The sequence below is a fragment of the Ascaphus truei genome, chromosome 2, assembly GCF_040206685.1.
Source record: "Ascaphus truei isolate aAscTru1 chromosome 2, aAscTru1.hap1, whole genome shotgun sequence".
Classification (NCBI taxonomy): domain Eukaryota; kingdom Metazoa; phylum Chordata; class Amphibia; order Anura; family Ascaphidae; genus Ascaphus; species Ascaphus truei.
The window spans coordinates 276,075,768-276,083,267 of NC_134484.1; the positions used below are offsets into that span (position 1 = coordinate 276,075,768).

At 45.7% G+C, this 7,500-nt stretch overlaps 1 protein-coding gene across 2 annotated transcripts in view; it reads right to left on the reverse strand.

Moving 5' to 3' along the window:
* The window catches only part of DNAH5 (dynein axonemal heavy chain 5), a 463,741-nt gene that overhangs the window by 455,036 nt on the left and 1,205 nt on the right, over positions 1-7,500 (reverse strand). The window lies entirely within an intron of this gene.

Here is a 7,500-nt window from a genome sequence, read left to right on the forward strand (position 1 = left end):
CCACCCTGTCGGTGGCACTGGGAGAGATAGACAGAGGAGGGAGAGTGAGAACAGAGGGGGGAGAGAGAGCGGGGCAGAGGGGAGGAGAGTGAGATAGAGGAGGCGAGAGAGTGACACGGAGGGGAGAGAATGAGACAGAGGGGCGCATAGACTGAGATAGAGGGGGGAAAGGGGGCGAGCAGGGACAGAGAGATGGGGGAGAGAGATAGAGAGAAAAAATTGAGAGGGGATACTGTGAGAAAGGGGGAAAGTTAGAGAGGGGACAAATACATGGGAGGAGGGAGAGAAAGGGAGTGTAAGGAGGAGAGAAATAGAGAGAGGGATATGTGTGTGTGTGTGTGTGTGTGTGTGTGTGTGTGTGTGTGTGTGTGTGTGTGTGTGTGTGTGTGTGTGTGTGTGTGTGTGTGTGTGTGTGTGTGTGTGTTATAAGAGAAAGAGAGAGGGGGATACTTGCAAGGCCGCCGAAAGGGGGGCCCAGATGGAAACTCTAGTTTTGGGCCCAGGAAAGCTGTCGTGGCCCTGAATTTAACACTGCAGGAATGTTAATTTCATAAATTAAATTTAATCCTTGATACTAATGACTCTGCGTGCTCTTCTACCAGCAAATGGGTTTAAGCCATAGGAAATGCATAATTACACATGTTTAGCTATGAAGATGTTATGGTTCATAGTGGTGTAGCCCTTTTTCTGACACCTTCCTAAGGGACTACTGGTACTGTACTCAACCTGCGGCTCCAGGAGATCTGAGCCTCCGCTAGCTGGGAGCCTGGGGTAATACTTACACATTTACATAGCGCAGCGCCTCCACTTACCCAGGATCCCCGTGACGTGAGATTCCCCTGGGCAAGAAATACAACAACACACATACACTGTATAGATAATAACTAATACTTTACTAACGTGTTTAGAGAACATAACACAACATAACCTTTTACTTAAGGACATACACACATATAGCAACCATAGAATGACAGGTGTCCCTCTACAGAGGAGACACTAATAACCAAGGCGTCTCACCAAACGCTTCCCCCAACACCGAGTGGTCCCACCCAGTGTCCTTAGAACCCCACCCAATGTCCCGCACTCTTGCAGAGATCGTGGGTGACTGCGCAGTCACTATTAACTAAGGGCCCGGTGGTGCACTTAGGAATATGTGATACCTGCCGAGCACTCCGGTGCTCGGGTCAGCAACTCTTCGCAAAGGGTCAGTTGTAAGATGACGTCATCTGATCCCCAACCGAACTCCGGGCACGTGGACCGTCAGGGCGGTACCACTCTGGAGTAGTCTCTGCGGACCCCAACGTGGGTCCGAACCGCTTCCCAGGAACAGCAGCAGCCGCTGTGTCCTTATCTATCTAAGTGGCACTAACGTGACAGGAACCCTAGCCTAGGCCCTGTCCCTGTAGTACAGCAACCTGTAGTGGCTTGGGGAACTCCTATGGGCCTGCAGGGGTTATGACCTATCCCACTCCCCTCGCTCGTCCCAGTCCTAACTGTAACTAGTACTAGCCTCGCAGCAACAACCTGCAGCAACAACATGCAGCCATAAGGCCTTGCCCCCGCTGCATGCTGCAGCGTCCGCTGTGGCGGACGCTGCGCTCACCAGAGCCCTCCCCGCAATGGCGCCGGGGGGGCCGCAGCGCTCGCGCGAGAGCTACTCCTGCTCTCAATAGAATTGAGAGCAGGAACTCGCGTCGAGCGGCTAGGCACGCCCCCCGGCGGTTCAGCCAATGAGGGCGAACCTGCCGGGTGACGTCATGGCCGCGCCCCCGTCACTCCTCCGGCACGCCCCCCCCCGGTCTCTGCTCCTGCAGTGAGCTGCAGACCGGGGAATCGCCGGAACGCGCAGCCGAAAGCGCGGGCGCGCATTAGAGCGCCGTGACCGGGGCCTTAGCCTTACACACCGCACACGCTGCACACACTCTTACACCTAAGGGCAGCCTCCCTATCTCGGGCCGTCCCTTATCAATTACCCACTACCCTAACAGGGATTGGGGCCTGCCTGGGACTTGGGGATCCTCACCTGGTGCAGGAGCCACTCGCTCCCTGCACCCTTCCTTCCCCTTCCTGCTCCCAGCTCCAACTGCCGTTGCACAGCGCACAAAATGTATCTTATTCTGGCTGTCTGGGAATCCTCCAGCCCTATTGGCTCCTATCAGGCACCTGGTGCCTGCCTCCCTAGGCCTCCTGGGAGTTGTAGTCCCAAGGAGGCTATATCTGTATTGGGGCCGCGTGCGCACTTGACCTGCGCATGCGCGAACGCCTAATGGCCGCCGCAACCTTTCTCTGGCTGACCCTGCTCTCGTGCAATCTGTCTGGGGCCTTCCCTGCGCCTGCCTGTCACTGCGAATGCGCGAACAAACGCGCAATGGCGGCGCCCTGTTCCGCAAGCCGCCCGGACCTCGGCAACGCGATTGCGGCCCTAACAACGGGCCGCTCGCGTCCCCGGCAATCGGCCGCCTCAGGGAACAGCGCACGGCTCCCTGCATTAGCCCCCACCCTCGCGTTATGCTGGCGGGTCCGTCAGTGGCGACAGCGGCACCCGCGATTGCTCGGCACTTGCGGAGGGGGCTGTCAGAGGGGAAAAACAGACCAGGGCTACAGTGGTAATAAATAGGACACTTAGGACAGGTTAAATGATCTTCCCAGAAATCACATGCAGCTCTTAAAATATCAATTTGTGACGCTCAACTTTTTTTTAACAGTTATTATTATTATTTATGGTTTTTTTTAATTGGGTGGTATCTTTCCTGATGCAAAACCATATAAATCATACACTGTCAGAAATTAAGACAAAATGCCCACTAAGAGAAGGCTGGCAGCGATCCTATAAGTTACGGTAACCAATAATTGACTTGCTGCCTCTCAGCAATCTTGGAAAAAGACAAAAGCTCCTTTTCTTAAAAAGTGTGATATGGGACATTGGAATTCATTGTGGGAGAATATTCATTATTATTTATTTGTAAGGTGGCAACAAATGCTGCAGCACAGTACAATGATGGTGGAAGATAAAATAGCAATATAACACAGATATTAAAACAGTAGTTTACACTGATTCAAAAAGATTTCCTTGAGCCCTTCAATGTTTTATTGATAGTGTAGATGTGCAGGGGGTCTCCGGAGCTGAACCGCGTTGGTTTTAGGTCTGGGGACCCCGTGCCCCCCGAGATACAGGCCCCTTTAGGGGGTGCCGGTATCCCTCTGCGTTTAAAGGTCCCGATCACGTGACCGCAGCAGTTTCCGTATTTTTAATAATATTGATCAGGAGAGGGGGGGGGGGGGTTCCCTGAGCATTAATTTCTGGCTCACGGAACCCCCTGCTCACTTTACAATATTATTAAAATAATGCTTCTTTACCATAGCGCATAGACGCTAAGGTAAAGAACGAGTGTTTATTTATACTGTATATTGTATGTGTTTTATTGATAGTGTACATGTACAGAGGGTCTCCAGAGCTGAAGCGCACAGGTTTCAGGTCTGGGGACCCCGTGCCCCCCGAGATACAGGCCCCTTTAGGGGGTGCCGGTATCCCTCTGCTCTGCTTGGTTTACAGGCCGCGGTCACGTGATCGGGACCTTTAAACGCAGAGGGATACCGGCACCCCCTAAAGGGGCCTGTATCTCGGGGGGCACGGGGTCTCCAGACCTAAAACCAACGCAGTTCAGCTCCGGAGACCCCCTGCACATCTACACTATCAATAAAAATGTATTTCAAATGTATTTATTGTCATTTATTTATTTATTTTTTGGCGGCTGCTGTGTGTATTTTTTTAATAATATTGATCAGGAGCAGGGGGTGGGGGGTTCCCTGAGCATTAATTTCTGGCTCAGGGAACCCCCTGCTCACTGTACAATATTATTAAATCTCTCTCTGCTGCAAACACATCTCGCCCCCAGTACAGTATGTGCAGTAATTTACTGAACATGTACTGTAGAATAAATGCATAGTTTTATTTATTTGGGTTTATTACACAGTATACTGTTCGGCTGGAAAACATCAGCATACTGTACTGTACAGCACAATATTATCCATCGAAATCCCCCCATTAGCCGTTTTCTTTTCTGAGGAAAAACAAAATGAAAAGTTTTAATGTACAGTAATGGTCAGCCCCCTAAAGAAGTACCCAGCCAGCCCCACCAAAATAATAGTACTCACCATACTGTATTACTGAATTTCCCATTCAGCTTGCGCCGGCGCCGGCCCACTTCCAGTCCAGCTTTCATCATCACCCACGTCGATAGTTTGCAGAGGGACTAGCCCACCTGTAGTCAGCGGGAAATCGCTTAGGTACATGCAAGCTTCATCAAAACTGGCTGCGAAATCCATCTCAGGGTTGTCACCGATGGCGAGGGCATCATGATAAGCTGGTGCTGCTGCTGGTTCTGGTTCTGGTGCATTGCTTGGCAGGGACTGTCGCTTCTTATTTCGTTTTAACACGACCCTTCGCCTTTTGCCGCCTCCATTATCATAGATACGGGAAAAACCCGGTGCCACACACCAATACCCTCCAACAAATTGGGGCTCAATACGGTGAAAACAGGGGTCACTACATAACCTTTTCCTTATTGCGCGCTTCCACAAATGAGGAGTTGGCGAAAATCTGTAAAAGTCATAATTTTCGATAAAATACTGATAAATTTGAACAACTGTTGCCATCTTATCCTCTGTTGCATTAATAGCGGCCCATATCAAATAAGCATAGCTTCTGTCAGGTTTTTGGAAAGCGGGCTCCACTTGAACACTCATGTCTCTGTAGAATAGTGTAAGCGAAAATGATCTTTGTCTTTATTTAATACAGTACTGTATGTAAAGCCTAAATTGATACATTTTTTGCAACTCTTCCTTCAGTCTCAAGGACAAGTTACAAAACTGTAGCATACTGTACTGGGATAAAGTATCTTTTTTGGTATAGTAAACGAAACAACTTGCAAAGTCCACACATTACTTAAGTCATGAGTTTATGCCATCTGGTGGACAAACGAAACATTGCCGCCTAGTAAATTCTTCTGGTTATCATGAGTTTATGCCATCTGGTGGACAAACGAAACATTGCCGCCTAGTAAATTCTTCTGGTTATCATTTAACATATCAGATCCCCCGTCAGCCAGGCATGAACCGTGGCTGGGAAGGCAAACGCAACGCAGCATGCAAGAGGTGAGCAGCGGCGGATTCCAAGTATCTGCCAGGTTCAAATCGGGCATTTGCTCGAATAAAGTGTGTCGGTGCAGTACATTATATTTAAAACAAGTCACTCAAAGAAGGATATTCATTAAAGTGTCAGTTCATTAATGTTAAAGTGACTTTCTGATTACTAATGTGACCAAATACATTAAAATAAGTCAAGTTGTGTGGGTTAATTAGATAACAAATTCTAGTAAAAAATGATTATATTCCTTTGCAGTGTAAGTTGATATATGGTTTTTAACTCTCTGAAAAAAATATGTTCTTAACAGCAGACAGTGCGTAAAATTCCAGACTTCAGCATTTTGATTCATTAATTACTTCTCTCACAGGCTTAATAATAGACATTGCTGTCAATATATTAAGTTTTACAATTTAACCAAATAAGGTCCCACCCTGACGGATGTCTGGAGATCAAAGTTCAGATTACAGAAGAATGCATATGCTTTGAACAGTCAATATCATTCTGTTTTCGTGACACTGTGCCCTTGTGTCCACTGTGTCCTTCTGTTCATCCATTATGAATGGGAAACAAGATCCTGATAACATTACAAATTAGGTTTATGTGGTGATTTATATGGGGCAATCCCTCCTAGGTCTAAAGTGTACTAATGGTAATGACATGTTTAGTGGCAATGTTTCTTAAGACCCATGACATGTTTAAGGAGTTATATGTGGGTGACTGACGCCTGTTTTTTTTTTTTGTTTGTTTGTTTTTACCCAAATCTGACACATTAGTATTTTTAAATCATTTTTCAGTGTTTGTAAACATTGGCTCATATTCACTAAGGGTGCTATACTTTAGCACACCTAACACCCATTCAAATTATTAGGAGTTGAGAGGTGAGAAAGCTAAGCACCCTTTAGTGAATAGGGTCCATAGTGAGCTGAGACTTGGAAGGGTTTGCTTTCCTCCAACTACTCTTTTTTGTGTGATATCAAAAGGCAATCCACAAGAGTTTGCACAAGCAAACTGACCCTCTGACAAGGACACAAGGGCAAGTGGTAAACATTTGATAGACAAGTACTCACCCATTCAGAGGTCCTGGCAAATTCAATTTGGAATTTTTTCGCAAAGTAAACAAAAGCAGCCAAATCTTTGTTTTTAGCACAGTTGGATTTGGTTTAAAGAAGTCAATTAGATCATTACCTTCTCCACAAAAGGTTAAATGGTAATTTTATTGGTAACTATGTCGAACTAAAACAAAGTGAGTTCTAAACTAGGGTCTCAAGAAAGCACAATACAGTGCACTGACAGGCCCCCCCTCCCCTCCCCCCAGTGGGGGGTAGCATTAATAACAGAGCTGTGTGTGCATCAAGGTAAGTATGTATATAGGGGAAGATACACAATTATATTGTCAGGTCCACAGCTGCTCCAAATAGTTCACAACTAAATGAAGAACCCAAATGTCTCCAAAGATATTGAAATCACACTCAATTATATAGTAAAGATAATATATTTACTTTATATTTACTATATTATTGGGGGTATTTTATTTGAACCTCTCGTTTCTCTCTCCCCTGGGAGAGTAAGATAACTTTTCTCCGTTTTTTTGTACAGTAGGCTATATCTTTGGAGACACTTGAATTCTTCATTTACTTGTGAACTATTTGGAGAAGCTGTGAACCTGACACAATTATTGTGTATCTTCCCCTATATACATACTGTACTTACTTTGAAGCACGAACAGCTTTGGCATTAATGCTATTTTTTGCCTAGGAAAGTTGACAGCTAAATTTTCAAATTCTTGCAATAACATTTTTAGACCATATTTCTGTGTCAATGTTGTGGTGTACCCTACCAAAAACCAATTGTATACAAGCACTAAAAAATAATACTTGCGGGTGCTAGGACTCTCAAATAACAATCCTGTAGTGTATTGTCTGCCAGAAGAGCAGCACTCCTAATGTGCTTCTTTGTACAGACTTGAGAAAGTCCCTCTGCAATGTACTGAGAAGTTGGCAATTAAGAGAACTACATTTCCTTTTGAACTACATTTTCATTGGCGCGTTCCTTACCAAATCATACAATATATAATTTTTTCACAAAACATTGAATTTGAATTTGGTGTTACTCCCATGTGCATGTCTGGTCATGTGACCTCACCAATCTAATTGGTATGCAAGAAAACATGAATATTTTTCAAACATTGCAATGCAGTGTAGTATGGCTATCCAACTGATAGCTTCAAGATTGTCCGTGTTCATAGCATATAACATGAACATTATTTTGTATTTTTCTGCACCAAGTTGGGGATGCATTTTGACAGCTCCCTAAAATAGAGTTGTATTCTTAAAATTATGGAGGTACCCTTGAAT